At 43.8% G+C, this 18538-nt stretch overlaps 1 protein-coding gene across 2 annotated transcripts in view; it reads left to right on the forward strand.

Annotated features, from left to right (window-relative positions):
• Positions 1-18538, forward strand: part of EML4 (EMAP like 4) — a 309941-nt gene that overhangs the window by 61682 nt on the left and 229721 nt on the right. The window lies entirely within an intron of this gene.

An 18538-nucleotide genomic window follows, 5' to 3' on the forward strand; every position in this document is an offset into this window, starting at 1 on the left:
ATCTCCTCTGGAACCCTTTTTAAAGATGGGGATGACATTTGCTACCTTCCAGTCCTCAGGAATGGAGGCAGATTTTAATGAAAGATTACATATTTTTGTCAGAAGATCCACAAGTTCAACTTTGAGTTCTTTCAGAACTCTTGGATGTATGCCATCCGGACCTGGTGACTTATTAGTTTTAATTCATCAATCAGTTGTAGGACCTCCTCTCTTGTCACCTCAATTTGACTCAGGTCTTTCAACACCCCTTCCAAAATTAGTGGTTCTGGAGTGGTCAACTACTTCTCGTCTTCCACAGTGAAGACTAAGGCATAAAATGCATTCAGCTTCTCAGCCATTTCCCTATCCTCCTTCAGTAATCCTTTTACCCCTTGGTCATCCAACGGCCCCACTGCCTCCCTGTCTGGTTTCCTGCTTCTAATATATTTGAAGAACATATTAGACGGATCTTATGCATACCTTGGTGCAGATGTTTTTGTGAATGTAACCAAAGTCTGGGAACTAGCAAAGATGCAATAATGAAAGCAAAATGAGGTAGAAACTAGAGTTGTTGATGCATCTTTCAAACTTATTTTTTTAATTTATAACTGTAACTGTAAAATATATTTTTAAAAATCAACAAATAATTACAAATTATAGGTATGTCTATAAAATATTTTACTCTGTTCAGGCTATAATACTAAATGTACTAACTTGAAAGAAAATTCCATCAAGCTCAGTTCCATCAAGCTCAAAAGGAACTAACTCCCAAGTAAAAATACTGACAGCTGGGCCATGAGGCTACAATTTGATGCACACTAACTTGGATGTAAGAAATGCATGGAAAACCAATTGGATTTGATTTAAAGCAAATGTGTTCTAGTGTTAGGGTATGCAAATACCAGTGAAGTGTCCTGATCCAAAAGCTATTTCCATATACTCCCCCCCCCCTCAGATCTGTAGGTAGTTTAGACATATTTGAGCTCATTTGGTTACTGGGTTCGCTTCTCATCTGGTAGGGCAATCCTTCCTCTTTCTCCCTGCTCCATTTTCCATGGTTTTTCTTGATTATGTGCAGCTATGGTATCCTACCCTCTGTGCTTCTGCACTGCCGTTGCCCTCTTTCCTTTCTTCTTCGAGGGATCACATTGGACATGATAAAATCACATTGGTGCAGGCCAATTCAACCTGGTTAAGAGTTGATGTTGCTAAGGTTAAATCAAGCAAGTCAGGAAAAGTCATTCCTAGAAAATTGAACACTTTTGGAGCAATACCTGAAAAATAATTTTTTGGGGGGAGGGGAGAATTGTTGACAATGAAGATTTTCACAAAATAGGATCCCCTGTTTGGGTTGTGGGGGTGGCGTCTGGGTGGAAGGTAACTTCCCATTTTTCATTTGTAACTTGCTTGTGGTTCAGAATTCTTCAAAGGAGACCACAATCTGAAGAAAGAAAAATAGTTCAGCGCTGCTTTAGGATAGCTCATTTTCTTGAGCAGAGTATGTCAGAAGATCATTTTTCTTAAGTGCACAAACTCAGAAATGGCAAAAAATAGGCTAGGTTCAATGTCTTAAACTTGCCTCTAGGCAAAAAATCAAATACATAGAATTTCAGGCCATATGGATGCAATTTGTCAAAGTTATGAGTAACTGAAAGAGTCTGATAATGAAATGTTGTTATTGGCTCTAACTATAGCTTATACTTCAATGCATGCTGTGACAAATGGTATATATTCCATGTGAAAATGTCATGGATTTAATTACATAAAAATGACAGCATTGCTATTTCATAGGATAAAATGTTAAAATGCAGAACTGATTTTATACATTAGTTGTAGCAAAGGACTTGCAGAGACCTGCATAGCAATACTGACACCGACTGAACTACACATCAGAGTCTCTGGTTCAAATTTTTGCTTGTGCTGTGAACTCCAGATATATGGGCCACGTGTGAATGCAAAAGAGCCAAAATCAGCCTGGGTTCTTGGCATGTGCATGTACCTGTAATGTGTGTGGTGGAAAACGTTTTATGATAAACATATGTTTAAACCGACTGCGAAGGTGTGAAGTTAAGATGACACAAGATCCAGTGGGTTAGCTGTGTTTATCTGTTGCAGGAAAAACAAAGAGCCCTATAACAATTTAGAAGATGAACAAATGCATGTTTTTCTCTGTCTTTACAGATTGACAAACCTGTTTTATTTAAGAAGACCTACAAATTGGAGACTGGCTAAAATCATGATGGTGCTTGGCAATTAAAGCTCAAGTTGTAGACATAAAAAGTTAAAATCCAGCTTAATTAAATATAAAAATCTACTTACGACATTATAGTATAGGATTAACTATGCCAATAATTGTCTTGCTAACTTATTGACCTTTCCCAGTTACATATAAAATCCTTCCTTTAACAACTTCCTTTGAGTTGAATTTTACACTTTGCAAATATAATTGCCTCTTTTTTCATTTTTGTCACAGGCTGTTATAAGTAAATAAATATGTTTGAAAAAGATAGGGTGGTAGTTTGAAAAAGTGGAAGTTCAATTTCCTGTAAACAAATGCTAAAATCCTTGAGTAGTTTAATATTTAATCAAGTACATGAAACTTGCACATAATTTAGACAAAATTTACCCTGCGAATCCCAAGCTTAAACGTGCCTCTTTAACGTTCAAACAAAGAATATGTTTTATATTGTTAATACAGATAAAACTCTTTGACATAGATGCTGTTAGAGGTGGGAATGTTATCCAGGGAAAACGTTTTGGACAGCATTGTACTCCACATTAGTTTTGCAGATCAGGTGTAGAAGTAAACATGTTGCTCCAGATAAATATCCACATTTTATGTGTTGAAAGTAAGTGCCCTTGGTCTGTTAAATTATGGACCACAGTGTCCATGCTTCAGTTACCTTTAGATTTCATTACTGCAGTTATGGACAGTCATGTTGGTGTTATGGTGCTGGACCAGGATTTAGAAGACCTAGGTTCAAATCATCACTGTATCATGAAGGATGCTGAGTAACCTTGAGCTAGTCCCTCTCTCTTAGCTTAATCTTCCTTATAGGGTTGTTGAGAGGGTAAAATGTATGGCTTCATGAACTCCTTTGAAGTTCAGATATCTCTTAAATAAAATAAATGAATAATGTATGTTATGAGGACCTGCTCTTGAAAACTGTTCTTGAAATTTCTGTTAATGCCACTCAGCTTGAGAACTTATTTCATCAGCTTTAAAAAGCTGCATTTCTAATTGGCTTCCAAACATACTTCAGAGTGTCAGTGCTTATCTTTTTAAAGCGTTAAATAGACTAGGATCTCAGTCCTTCCAAATGAACCTGCCCAAATATTAAGAGCAAAGCAAAAGAACAGTGGCAGCACAACATATGAAATACAAAATATTGTGCACAAACAAACACTCAACTGGTGTATATGAAGTTCTATTATAATGAAATGAACAGCCTACAACAGTGGGCATACATTCATACAGTATAAATAGAAAACAACAGTCTCAAAACAATATTCCAAGGAGGACCCCACACAGTCACTGAGTTTTCCAAAATGAGTACAAAGACTCAAAAATAATGTTCCACAGGAGTCCCTCCGTTGTTTGTTGACTTCTGAAGGACAAATTCTAGCCTTCACGCAAACCCCGGATTTGATTGCGTTCCGCTGCTCCTGCAGCTTCCTCGTAAGTCAACTGAAAACTCCAGCCAAGTTCTTTCTCATTTATAGAACTCTCCCCCTGCCAGTATATTCCTTTTAGGTTTATGTACTGTCTTGCGTAGCCCCTCTATTAACCCCCCTTAACCCTGTAGGGCCCCTCAGTTCAGTGCACCCCCCCACTGCACCGCCCGCCCACTGCCCATGCCTCCTCCGCTGGCCCGCCACCACCCGCCCTTCCATTCCCTTTGCCTCCCCCCTGCGCGATCACGGTAGGGCCCGGGCATGGTGCGCTGTGATTGTACATTTGGGGGGGGGCACATGATAGGAAGGGAAAGGAGGGGTGGGCAGCGGTAGCGGTGGTGGTGAGCTGGCAAAGAAGGCACAGGTGGAGGGCTTGCGGTGTGCTGGGGGGGTGCAAAGGGAAGGGAAAGGAGGGGTGGGCCTTCACCAGGTGGGTTGGAGGGAGGGAGGGGGAGGCGCTGCAGAGTGGGGTGGGACCGCCAGAGCCATGGGAGATTGAGGGCTGGCAGAGCAATGGCAGCGAAGAAAGTGAGAGCCACCAGTGCGAGGGGGCCCTCCACCCAAAATTTTATTTTACGGGCCCCCCCATCTGAAATTTTCTGGCTACAGGCCTGGACAGTATTATAGTATATTCACGAGCTGGCTCATGTTTGTTACTTTTATTTCCCATTTTCTCAGCCGTTGGCTTCACAGGATTCATGTAATACCAATAGCAAGTTCAGTACAGTTGTTGCTTAGGGAAGGAACTCTCAGCTGAAGCTGAATCCAGGAATGATGAAAAGGAACCTTGTGATGTCCTCCCCTTTTTCTGGTAACTGCACTAATGAAAGATTCCATCTCCTATCAAAGGCCTTCAAGCTAATCAGTGAAGTTTGCCTGTGTGTCCACCACTTTCTGTGTATTGGGAAGTCTAAATAAGATAACCATAATCCATTCTAGATATCTGGCAGAGCAAACTGAGTCATTCCACTGTCTGTTAAACCTATTTTTTGAAGCAGAACCAAGTGTTCTATTCAACTCTGTGTGGTAGATCAAAACATTCTGTAAGGGTTTAATCAAGTTTTACATTTTGACTTTACTTTCTGAAGTTATTTTACTGAAATATATATGTAACAGAATTGCCAACTTCATATGTTTGTATTTGTCTGTCTTAAAGATGCTTGGACCTCTCTGCATAGCTCACAAGGAAAATGTTAGGCTACTCCCACACCACCCAGAAAGCTGGAATGCTTTCTGCTTGCACATAGCCAAATAGATCCTGATTACTCTGCAGAACAAGGAGTTCTGTGAATATGGCAGTCAAATCTCGAGACATGATTAAAAAAAACATCAAAGCAAGGTGCAAACACAAGATTAAATACTCATATGTGAGAGGGCTGTTGCTTCTTCATATCCTGTGGTCTACTATTGCTTGATGCTATTGCAGAGCCCTCTTCCCTAGCAGAGTTCATTAATTAAAGAGTCAGATTGGTTGCTAATAGCAATCTGTAGGTGTGAAAGTTAAGACCACACTAGTCAGGGTGTGCATTTGGATATAGCTGAGCTGAAATTAAACTGGAAATTAGCTGATAGAATATAGCTTTCCATTATTCAGAAGCTGGTGGGTGGTCAGCTGGGCCTGAGAGTGGGCTTCTGTACCTCAGAGATGCTTGGCTTCTCTGCCAGATTGGCAGGCAGACCCCAGTACTCCTGAGACTTGATTGTTCAGCCATGCTTTGCAGAAGTGTGGGAGCCTGCCTGCCAACCATTTTCTGATGTTGGCCAAGTAAGCCTTCCTTCCCCTGTTAGCACACTTATCATCGTTGAGAGGGTTGCCAGCTCCAGGTTGGGAAATTTGAGGGGTGGTCCAGACTGTGATTTCAGACCAGTCACAGAATTTCAGCCTAACCTACCTCACAGGGGTTGTGCAGATCAAAAGGGGAAGAGGAGAATGATGTAAGTTGCTTTGGTCCGCACTGTGGAGAAAGAATGTACTTTTTCTAGGTAAAGGCTTCCAAGAGGGGGGAAGAGAAGGAAAACTAAAGTCAGATCAGTTCCCCTACAGAAAATGTTTACCTTGGATGGGTGGGAAGACACTAAAGTTGGGGGGACTTAATGCCTTCACTCGGGTGAGTGGGAAGAAAACGGGGGGGGGGGGGAGTTGCCCAGAGCCTCTTTCTAGAGCCTGTTGTATTTCCCCACGCAACGGGCCTTATTCCTACTGCTATTATATTACAAAACCAATTCCAAAAACAAAGCACCTTTCCTAAAACACACAAAAAGTTATATACCTGGAAGTATTATAGCTAGATTAAAGATAGTTAAATACCATAGCAAAGCACAGGTTTCATGCCAATGTGGTATATTAGAAAGTGTTTAAACATTTACAATCCCTCATGCAGTGTACATTAAACGTCACCCTTTTTAACACAACACCTATCTCTCCATTACACCATATTCATCTGACTTATGTGTGTTGGTGCTAGTATGCTAAACATGTCTCCTTCCCTTTTATTAAAAGAACTGCCTGCAGCAGGTAGGTGCAGAAGCATATTAAACATAAATGATTGTAAATGTAACACATGAGAGCCAAGGTAGCTTAAGTATTCTGACATTGCACTTTTTAAAAAAAATTCTGGATTTCAGAGACTGTTTGAGGCATGTTTCTGTGGTTTTCAAAATGTCATATCTGTTAACTTTTTGAGCCTGTCTTGGCGGGGAGGGCGGGGTATAAATAAAAAACTTATTATTATTAAGTTGGTGGTGTGTCATTGTTCTCCTTGCTGATATCTTAAAAGGATGAACCATCCGCAGAAGGAACGGTTAATAAATTCTCATATACTAAAACTAGCAAGATGATATTAGATTAGAAGAAAAAGAAAATGCAAGATAACTCAAAGCATTTTTTAAATGTATTGTATGTCTATTTTACTCTATGTTTTATGGTTTTAATGCTGTACTATTATGTTGAGTCATGCACATGCATGTCTGTGTGAGCCACCCTGAGTCTGCCTCGGTGTGGAGGGTGGGATAAAAGCGGAATTAAATAAATAAATAAATAAATAAATAAATTGTCTGATTAGGAAAGGAAAAGAAAATTGTGCAAAGGCTATAGGAAACCAACCTTTCTTGGTGAGGAGTATGCTTTGTGGTGCATTATTCTAGCAATAGCACTTTCACTTTTGATCTACATATGAGAATCAAAGGATCACTTTGTACAGATATTTTTAATAATGATTCTGATTTGGATGTTCCTCTAAGGAGCTTGGTACAGCATATAGATTTCTTCCCTCCTTGCTTGATCATCACAACTATCCTATGAGGTAAGTGAGAACTAATTGTGTCAGAGTCATCCAGTGTCCTACTACACATTACATATAGAGATGAGCAAAAAAAAAAAAAATTCGGAAGTATACGGATTCGGAAGTACACGGGGAAAAAAAATTCGGAATCCCGTATATTTCTGAATTCCGTAGTCGGAATAGCCGCATATACAGTAGATGTGCGGCTATTTCCGAATATACGGCCCCATTATTCCCTATGGGCCATTGAAATCAATGTCAAATAGGGTGTATTTGAAGCCGCCTGGAGGGGAGGGGGTTTGAGGGAGAGCCCCCAAATTTGCAGGGAACCTGCAGGGGACTCTCCCCTACAAATCCCCCAAGTCCCAAAAAGATTGGGCCAGGGAATCCCGTTCCAGGGGCATCCAAAGAGGGTGCCCCTATTCCACCATTATACCCTATGGGTCATTGAAATCAGTGGCAACATAGGGCATAATTAGAGGCTACTGGGGGGCAGGGGGTTTGAGGGAGAGCCCCAAAAACTGCAGGGAACCCGCAGGGGACTCTCCCCTACAAAACCCCCAAGTCCCAAAAAGATTGGACCAGGGGGTCCCTGTCTTTGGGCTCCCCAAAAGGCCCGTTGCCAACAATGATGGAGAAAGCCCAATTAGCCATTTCCTCCACTATAATTGCTGTGGGGAAAGTGGCTCTGGCCAGAGGGGGGGTTGAGGGAGAGGCTGCAGGGCAGCTTCAGGGGACTCCCCAGCATGAAACCCTCCTGGCCCAAAAAGACTGCACCCATCTGTGGGCATCCCAAAAGGAACACTGCTCCCAATGGTGAGAAAAAACCAATTAGAGCCACTTCCTCGCTGTAATTGTCGTGGGAAAAGTGGCTCTGGGGAGCAGGAGGTTTTGAGGAGAGCCCCCCAAACTGCTGTGCAGCTTCAGGGCACTGTCCCACACAAAACCCACAAGGCCCCCCCCCAAAAAAAATTGGACCAGGGGGCACCCAAAGCCAAACCTAACTTCACACCAGATAATCTCTATAGGACCTAAATGCACTACATCCCTCTATCTACTCTATGAACCCTGCAGGCCTGGAACCAATATAAACCCAGTTGCCAACGTCACTGCCACACAAAACACAATCTGCTCAAGGTCTGCTCTGCAGACCTGACTGCAGCAAACCCAGATGCCAGCTCTCCAGCCCTGCCCAAACAACACGGGGAGAGCTGGCCAAGCACAACAAGCTTGCTGGTTCTGGGTCTCTCATCCAGGTGCCAGCTTCCCTTCCACAGAACACACAATCTACAGATGCCAGCTTTCCAGCCCTGCCCCAAACAACATGGGGAGAGCTGGCCAAGCACAACAAGCCTTCTGGTTCTGGGTCTCTCACCCAGGTGCCAGATTCCCCCCCCCAAAAAAAAACAGAACCAGGAAAAGGGACAACAGGAGAAGGCTAAGAAACTCAACTGTTTAAAAAGTGGCCTTTTAAACAATGAACATTAGGCCAAACAGCACCCCCCCCCCCGCAAGAACCAGAACCAGAAGAGAAAAGGAATAGCAGCACAACACAGCAGCAACAAATCAAACACAGAATCCTTTTAAAACAGTAAAAAACTTACCGTAAGTTTTAACAATACAGGAACTTTGCCAACCCCTCCCCCCAAACCCCCCCTTCACCCTAACCCCAAGAAATCCAAGCCACCCAAATCAGGAAAAGTAAAATGACACTGCACTTTTAAAAGTCCTCTCACTAAAGTAAGATATGGGCAAACTGGCAAAAACCCCCCCACCCCAGCAGAACCCCCTAACCCCAAATAAGCTAGTACCCACCACCCAAATCTGGACAAGTAAAGGGACTCTGAGTCTTAAAAAGTCCTTTTACCAACTAAAATTAAAAAAGAACCCCAAGACTGTCTTACCTTTTAGACGGCTTCTCTTACTCCAAGCAAGTCTGGTAAGGATGAGCAACAGCAGCTGCCTGAGGCCAAAGGGCCAGCACAGCACAATCTCACTCACACACAGACAAAAGAACAACATTGTTGCTGATGGCTGGAGGATCAGCTACACAAAAGCCCTTCAAAGCATGCATTTGCAATGCATTTTGCAAATGCATGCTTTGGATTGGCTGCTGGGGCTCCTCTTCCCCTTCCCTGATCCCAGGAAGGCTATGGGAGAGGCGGTGAAAGGAGGCAAACAGCTTCCCTGAGGCTGCAGAAGCCCCTTTCCCGCCTTTTGTATTGACTTCCGTATATTTCCGAATATTTATACGAAAGTATACGGGGATCTATACTCGGCTCCCACATAATGGGCCCCAATTGGAATCGGCTGTATGCGATTCCGTATACAGCCGAATCAGGGGTGATTCGGCGGTTGATTCAGTTCGGCCGAACCGAATGCACACCCCTAATTACATATACTGTTTCAGCCATGGGAACTTGCAGCCACACAGCAGCTGTGTGAGTTTCATATTTGGGAATTCAGTTCAGAAGCATCATAGGGGTCTGTTTTGGATTGCAAGTGCATGTATGGGTGGGTAGGGGGCTCCTGCCTCTCCTGTGCAGTTTTTCTGATTCACATGGCCTTCTCATTTATTGACTATAGTCCACCATTCTGCTTACATAGCCCTCAAGGTTAGGCTTAGAGTTAGTGACTGCCTTATAGACATTCAGTACATTTCATAACAAGAGTGGGGATCCATTGCATTATATGGTGTGCAGTATTTTCCTGGATCTTTTATACTAGCCTGAATCCAAACAGAAGCATGGGAGGCATAAATACTTAAGGCAATACATCCTCACCACCCCAGCAGTGCAAATGAAAGGAGCAAGGCTGCACCCACTAACTTCTCAAGACAAAACTCGAGCAGCCTGCCAGGTCCAGAAATTAAAAGTGCAAAACTGCTCTCAGGCAAAAAAGAAAAGAAAAAAAGAGAGTGTTTTTTGGATGCAGCTAATAAACGTCTAGAAGGTGAGTGCCAAACCCAGAAGAGAAGGGAGGTGGTGGTGATTTACTCTAGCAAAGCCTCACTCTCCTGCCCAAGGGAAGACTGTGGAGAGCTGGCAGGTGATGAGGAGACCCTTATCTGGGCACCGGTGTGAGGGAGCAGGGAGAAGAAGAATGGGACTGCCTGTGGAGTTTGGGCTTCTTGAGCTGAGCCCTGCGTTTCCTCAGCACCGGAGGCTGTTCCTGAGCCAGATTCTTGTTTTCAATGTTGAGGTCATGGTACAACTGGTGAAGTGCCTTCTCCACATTCTCTGCCATGAATTCCAGACTCTGCTGGAGGGCAGGCTCCCCTTGGTCCTCCATGGCGCATACACAACGATGATCTGCACCTTGCCCTCACCTTCCACCAGGGCTCAGCTACAGCAGGACAGGCGTTGGCAAGAGATCCTGAAAAGGCCAAAATAAGTACATGAACTTGACTTGATAAATTCTTAAGCTGAATACTTTCATCTGTACTGGAGCTTGGTTCTGTTCTCTCAGTGAACATATGATGGGAGGTGTCTAGGATCATCTATTTATTTGGAATGTACTTTCTGCTAGTATTGATACCCACACAGGCCTTGACCTGTGTTTAGCTGGTCTTCTGCATCAAGCCTGGATTAACAGTGACTACATGTGTATACTTGGTGTGCATCATTTTTGCAGGATACATATTGTGCACATAGTGTAGGTATGGTCTGTATACCTGTAGCCTTTGTGCAAAGCCAACAAAACTGCGTTTACTGATACTTTAGTTAGTCTGCAGTAGAAGTGCTAGATTCAAATCCAGTATGCTACTGGATTGGAATCTAGCACCTCACAGGCCCACATAATTATTGGGGTCTAAGAATTCCGTGGGTTTTTTTTAAAAAAACCCTTTCTCATCCTCAGCGACCCAGATTTTAAGGCAGGCAGTGGACTTGTGGTTTGACTTATGCTTGTGATGGGAGAGGGTTTGTGTACCCTAGATGATTTTTTTAATGTGCTTTTCCCCTTTGCAATTGATTTCTAGTGTTGGAACTGGAGAATATTGCTTGCCAAAATATTTCACTTTCAAGAAAACTTTTAGGAAATAAAAAAGTTGTGCCAGCAGCTCAGGGCTGCTCTTGCCTGATGTTCATTTTGAGATTCTTGCAAAGTTATGGTTACCATTATGTTTCCATTTTATATGTGTGTGTGTGCACCTGAAAGTCGTGTAAACCTCCAGTGACTGACCTCTGCTGGGGTCTGGAGGATATCCAGAGAGGGGTCTGAATACAGCCTATCCTCTCAACTGTGTTATTTCAAGAGGGTCTCCCATCCAAGTGCTTGCCAGAGTTGGACCTGATCAGTTTCCGAGATCTGACAAGATCCGGCTTGCCTGAGCTATCCAGGTCAGGGAGCAATTTCAAGTTTTGTGCTTTTCATTTTTTCCACAATTCATCTGTTTTTGAAGATTGGTTATCAGTGTGTGTGTGTGGGGGGGGGGGGTATGTGTGTGCCAGATGTTAGCCTTGCTTAGGGCTCCAGATAGTCTAGGGCCAACCCTGTGTATCCTGAAGGGGAGCTATGATTGGGCCTCCTGCTTAAAAGCAGCCTTATGAGAGAAAGGCCTCTCCAATTATGCTCTGGAAAACTAACCAAGCCGAGCATCAGGGTGGATTTGATTTAAATCACTAGTCAGTAAGACTTGATTTAAATAATAGTTTTCGACATAAAAACTCATTTCTGCTGGTATAACCTTAATATTCACAATTAGATGAAGATTGCATTTTTAAAATAACTGTTCATATTAGTTTTACAGTTATATAAAAATATTGATTTTAATACTATTAGAAACACATTATAGATAGGTAATTATGAAATCATTGTGAGGTGAATTATCTCCAGTTTAATCATTCGTATTTGGACAACTTTTCTGCTGTGCTTTATTGGAAGGAGAAAAATAATCATTACCTTAATAATAATAATTTAAATTGTTTTATTAAACTAAAACAATAACATTATAGCATATGTTTGGTTAAACATCCATGTTTATTAACTGATGTGGTTAAATATATATCTTAAACTGTTAGCCCAGCCTGCACATGAAAAACTTAAACTCTTTAGCTCACTTTTCATCTTCTTCTTTGTTCATAATCTGGAAAAGAAAAACAAGCTTTTCTGCTTTGTCGGGTCCCAAACGATTTCTCAATTTAGAATGAATGAGTCCAAAGGAAGAGAATATTCTTTCTACACCTGCAGAAGAAGCTACTGCTGTTAAAAGTGAAATCATTATTTAAATAGTCTCTAAATCCAAGTGCTTAAGTGACTTCCACCAGTTCTCTGGTGTGACTTTCTTTAAAACATCTTCAGCAAACATATATTTCTTGAATGGTCCCCCCTTAGCTCTGAAGTTTATTAAAGTTGGCATTACAGATGGATGATTGTTGGATACCCATGTCATCGCTAACTCCTATTCCTCAGCACTTAAGTTTTGACCCTGATACCAGATATTGACAATATTTGCCAGAAAATGAGCTGGAGACAGTGCTTGTTTCATTTGTTTTTTTAACGCTTGTAATTTAATTCTATCAATATGTAGTTCTGTTTTTAAGTGCTCACTCAGTTTCTTCCAAGTTTCAACAGCATCAGCAATAAAACAGCAATTTTTCTATATTTTGTTTAAAGCTTCAGAAATGGGTTTCAGGATGCTCAGCATATGTTCAACATTTCTCTTAAGCTCAATTTTGAAGATTTTGGCCGTGACAGTGCCATCTATTTCATCTCGATTTTGTTTACAAATTGTCATCAGAATAGGCCAGTTCTCCCTCTGAGGCAGAGGCCATCTTGTGGGTGATTCCCAACCCACTTGTACGGAGGCAGGATTAACTTCAAACTTCCTCTTCCTGTTGGGACTCATCCTAAGTCAGTTCTTTTCCTGCCTCAGTAGGGAGAGCACCTAGTTATAGGCTGTGTGCCTATCACCTCTGTAGTTTACAAATTCGTATCTCTATTCAGTTATCCCTCTTTACTGCTCTATTCCTGCTTTTTCCTTAACTAGCCTTCTGGTACCTGTCTTTCTCTCCTCACTCTTCTTTCCTTTCCTTCAGTCGGGTGCGGGCTTCAGCTCCCTGACCACCATTTTTTGGCGCTGTTTTTTCCTCATGGAGGAGGATTAAAGCGGCTAGAAAACATGCCGTGAAGAGAAGAGGATGATGGATTCCTATCGGAGGTGGAGGGTCAGAACCTCACCTCTGGACCAGCGAACTCAAAGGGAGCCGGCAAGACCCAGCAGAGCCTTGCGCAGGACTCCCCGTCGGAGCCGCCATTTCGCAGTGTGCAAAGAGCGCACCAAAAATGGCCGCTCCGTCACTGAGACGAGGTTGATGGCTTCAGGCCTGGCAAAGTCTTCCTTCCTATCCAGTGGAGGCAGTGAGTGTAGCGACCCAGGAATGAGCACCGTGGAGGCCCCCTTAAGTAGCAATAATGCAAGGGAGGGGGAAGGAATGAGCCGCTTTACTCGTGACTCGTGAGTAGGCCAGTTTGAAAATACCCAGCCAGGAGATCTCATTCCCATGCTTCTCCCTCAAGAATTCCTTACTATGCTATGTGATATGCAGGATGAAATGGGTTCTTTCCATAGAAAGAGGACCAGATCCAATAGTTCCCCCTCCGCATCCTCCTCTAGATCCCCTTCCTTTCACAGAGGGTCCAGGTCACAAAAACGCCCATGGCCAACCAAGGCAGCCCAGAAGCGCATACAGGCCCAGGGAAGAGATAGGACCGAAGACGGTCCCCCTTTAGAGATGGGCTTCAGACACCCAGTGACACAGAAGAGGGTGAATTTTCCTCGGATGAGGACCCAGATATAGAGGTCCAAGAGCCAGTGCAGAGATTTTTAAAGGCAGAGGACCTACAATATCTGTTAGTTAGGACCCTCACTGCTTTTGATCTCCATGATGATCCTGACATTGAGGAAGAGGAGGAGGAGGAGGAGACCAATTCCAAGGTCAAGCACAAGGAGGGAGACATGGAGTTTTTTCCAAAGAGTACTTCATATGCCAAGGTCTTTCCCTTCCCAGCTTATTTTGAAAGACAAATGAGAGCAGAGTGGAAGAGACCACTAGCTAATAAGCAATACCCAGGGTTTCAAAAGAAAATATATCAGCTTTATTCCTTTCCTAATGAGTTTTTGCAGGTCCCCCTGGTGAATGTACCGGTAACAGCACTGCAGAGCTACGGCCTAGTCTCTTGAGGATGGCCATGGGGTCCTGTAGAACAATATTGATAAAAAAGCAGAATTCGCCCTTCGCAGAACTCATGAAGCTGCGGCAGTGGCGCTCAAAGCTTTGGCGGTGGGATCCTTGGTGGCTAGAGCAGCTATAGTATGCATCCGCAAGCTGATTGGGAGGCTACCCCAGGAGGATCATCGTTCCATGGAAGGTGCAAATCGCATCTTAAGGGCCATTTCTTTTCTGGCTGACTCTACACTAGATACTATGGGGTTTACTTCCAGAGTTGTTTCTTTGTCAGTAGCAGCTAGACGTTCTATTTGGCTAAGAGCTTGGTCAGCAGACACCTCCTCTAAGAATATCGTGATGGCATATCCCTTCCATGGGGGGAGACTTTTCGGTCCAGCTCTGGATAAGATCTTAGTGGAGACCAGGGATAAGAAGGCGATGCCCAAGTTTATACGGCGTCAAGACCGACGATCTTCATATCAGCCTTCTATGTCTTCTTTTCGTTCACAGCATATCCTTCCGTGTTTTCGACAGGATTCCAAAAGACCATCATGGAACAACCCCAGGCAGTCCTTTCGTCGCCCTGGTTTCTCCAATTTAACAGAGCTAGAGCTAAGCAGCCTGATACACTGGAGAGAGACCTGAAGGGCACCAAACCATGACTAGGCCCTTCTTCCTGTCGGGGCACATCTACTTCACTTTCAACACCAATGGGAATCCTCAACAGCAGACGCCTGGTGCAAGGAAATTGTCACCGACGGATACAAGATAGACTTTCTGTCAAGTCTGCTGTATTTTGATCAATTTATTTTCTGACTCTGGTTCTGAACTAAAGGAGTCTGGGTAGCTCACACTGAACACCGAATGCTGCTGGCTAACTTTCCTCTCCCCCCCCCTCGTAGTTATGCCTTTGTTGTGTAGCCTGCTTTGAAATGCTGATATGTGAACAAGATTGTGGAGCCTTCTCAGGCCGGGTGTCTGTGGGAGTGCGAAGCGCCAAGGCCTCGGCTTGGGAATGAGGGAGTAACATCCTAGTGCGAAAATATACTGCATAGAGTGCCCCGCCCGTAGGAATCCTTTGATCTATACCTTAAATGCTTGGTTAATGTCTATGTACCTCAGTCCTTCAATCTCTATCATGGTCTTCAGTTCTGCCTTCAATAAACTAGCAACTTTGTTTTAACCAAAGACTCGTTATTGAATCCAGCCGACTTGACACTTTCAGACCATACCACCGTTTCATTCCATCACCGGATCACAAGTCTGCAGAAAAGCACCTCAGAACTTTACAAGCCATTCAGCATTTACTAGACATAGCAGCCATCGAGCCAGTTCCCCCGTCAGAATACGGTCAAGATCTTCTTCACTGTGCCAAAGCGATCAGGGGACTGGAGAGCAATTCTGGACTTAAAATTCCTCAACAAGTTTCTGATTTACAAGGCCTTTCGGATGGACACTACACTCCATAGCGGAGGCACTCCAGCCCCAGGAGTTATTAACCTCAATAGACTTAAAGGAGGCTTACCTCCACATTCCAATCTTTCCAGGACATTGGAAGTTTCTTCGATTCAACTATGGCGACCGCCACTAACCAGTACAGAACCCTTCCATTTGGCCTGGCTTCTGCTCCTCGCATCTTCACCAAGATCCTGATCAACATTATTGTTCCCCTTCGGGAGCAGGGCATCCTGATCCATCCTTATCTGGACGATATTCTTCTCAGGGCTCCCTCAAGAGAGAAGTCCATTCAGGTCACAGAACAAACTATTCAACACATGCAAGAATTTGAGTTCTTGGTCAGCATCCAGAAGAGCTCCTTGGTACCCACCTACAAGCTACAACATCTGGAGATGGTTATAGATACCAGGCTGCAATGTCTGTTCCTCCCGATGGACAAGGTGCAAAAGATCAAGGAAGCTGCATCCTTGGTAATCAGGAGTCGTCAGTCGTCCTTGATGTCCCTCGCTTCTCTACAGGGGTCGATGATAGTCACGTTAGATGTGATATATTGGGCCAGGTTTCATGCTCGACCACTTCAAAACTTTCTACTTCCTTATCAGCTTTAGATTTCCAGGAAGTCAGATTTGCAAGTATGGGTGCCTCTGAAAATAAAGACCAGCCTGCGTTGGTGAACAAGGTTGAAAAATCTTACCAAAGAGAAATACTTCTGGACCAGAGATCGAATCCAAATCTTCACAGATGCCAGTCTTACGGGCTGAGAGGCCACATGTCAGAACCAGTTAACCCAGGGTCTCTGGACCATGAAGGAGTCCAAGTTACCCATCAACTTATTGAAGTTGAGAGCTGTAGGTTGGGCCTTGTGTCACTTTCAACATCAGGTCAGGAATTTCCATGTTTCAGTCAGAACAGACAACATTTCAGCCAAGGCCTACATCAATCGCCAAGGAGGTTCCAGGTCAAACAACCTACACAGAGAAGCTTGTCAGCTTCTGTCATGGGCTCAAATTCACCTTCAATCCATCCAGGCGGAACATGTCAAGGGAGTCCTCAATATCGAGGTGGACTGGCTCAGTCGTCAACAAATTCGGCAGGGTGAATGGTTAATCAACAACAGTAGTAGTAGTACTTTATTCACGGTCATCCGACCAGCTTAATACAAACAAAAACAAAATCATAAAAACAAACCCATCACCTGTTACACAAAATTCCTGACGCCAACTATTGCACATATTGTTAAAACTCATAACCAAGATTTACACTCTCAATTTTCCTCCTTTCCAACTGAGCAACATAACAGAAACGGGCAATCTTAGATGAAACATCAGAATGAGCGTCAGACAGGAGGAAGGCAATCTGCTCATCCTCCGGCCTGCCCGCCAAGGACCCGAGAATTGGAGAGATTAATCTTGCCCTCAAGTCATTGTAATTAGGGTACCGCAAAACGATGTGGAGAGTTGTTTCGACCTCATTGCAATTACAGGGGCACAATCTTTCCAGATATGGGTACCCAGCATAACGTCCCAAAAGCACCGAAGAGAAAAGTGCGTTGAGTCGTGCTTTTGAGAAAGCTATCCGATATTTTGGGATAGTGATGTTGAAAAGATACCTGGCTGGGGACAGTACTTTGGCTTGCTTCCCTAAGAAAATCTGCGCAGAAAGACTAGCTCTAGCAGATCTTAGTTCCAGCTCAACCAACCTCAGGCGCAAAAGTTCTTTCGCATCCCTCAGTTCCATCATTGCTAGGGACTCAGGGGAGAGATCACAGAGTCTAAAATGATCTAGACACCTTTTCTCCCAAGTTCCCACAAAAGAGTCGAAAAAAATCAGATGGGGAAGGCCACAACAGGGTTTTTCAGCTGATAGTGGATCACTTCGGTCTACCCCTAGTCGACCTATTTTCTTCTCCATACAATCACAAACTTCTCTGCTTCTTCACTCGATTTTACCATCCTCGAGCAGAGGATAGGGATGCCCTGACAGCCCTGTGGCCACGGGGATGTCTCTTCGCCTTCCCACCGACTCCGCTCCTACCTCGCCTACTCAGGAAAATCCGAGACCTGGAGGCAGTGGTGATTGAAGTAGCACCACACGCCTTGCCGCCTATGGTTCGCAGAACTGCAGGAGATGTCTACGCAACAGCCAATGATTCTGCCCATTTGGCGGATCTCTTGCAACAGGGTCCGTTGTTCCATCTGCGTCCAGAGTGGCTCAACTTGACTGGGTGGCAATTGAAAGGTCGAAATTGCTTCAGTCCAGGTACTCTCCTCAGGTAGTCAATACCATTCTTGCCTCAAGGAGACCTACAGTGAGAATTTACAACACAACCTGGAAAGCCTTCATCTGCTGGTGAAGGAGAAAGCAAGTGGATCCTCTTCATCCAGAGATTAGGTCCATTTTACAGTTCCTCCAGGATGGTCTGGATTCAGGCCTTAAGGCAGCGACACTAAGGCGCTAGGTGGCAGCCCTTTCTTCGGTCTTTTCCCGAGATCACTATTCCGGTTTGTTATCTCATCCTCACATTTCCCGTTTTATCAGAGGAGCAGTCCTATCACTTCCCCCTCAGATCCATCATTTTTCAACATGGAGGCTGAACACTGTTCTCACAACCCTGACCAAACATCTGTTTGAACCCATTCAGTCTATCTCCATGGCCTTCCTTCACATGAAAACAGTTTTTCTAGTCGCAGTAACTTCGGCTAGATGAGTTTTGGAATTGGGGGCCTTGTCAGTACAGAAGCAATGTTGTATCTTTCACAAGGAGAAAGTTGTCTTGAGGACCAATCCGACTTTTTGCCCTTCGTTTTTTCTGAAGTCCATTCATCCTAAGGAGAGCATCTGGCATGCCCTAGATGTACGACGGGCCTTGAAATGCTATATTCAGAGGACACAGAGCATTCGTAGAGCAGACTCCCTGTTTGTCAACTTTTTTGCCCCCTCATATGGGTAAAAAGATGTCTAATGCAGCTATCAGCA

Source organism: Heteronotia binoei, chromosome 1 (genome assembly GCF_032191835.1).
Source record: "Heteronotia binoei isolate CCM8104 ecotype False Entrance Well chromosome 1, APGP_CSIRO_Hbin_v1, whole genome shotgun sequence".
NCBI lineage: Eukaryota > Metazoa > Chordata > Lepidosauria > Squamata > Gekkonidae > Heteronotia > Heteronotia binoei.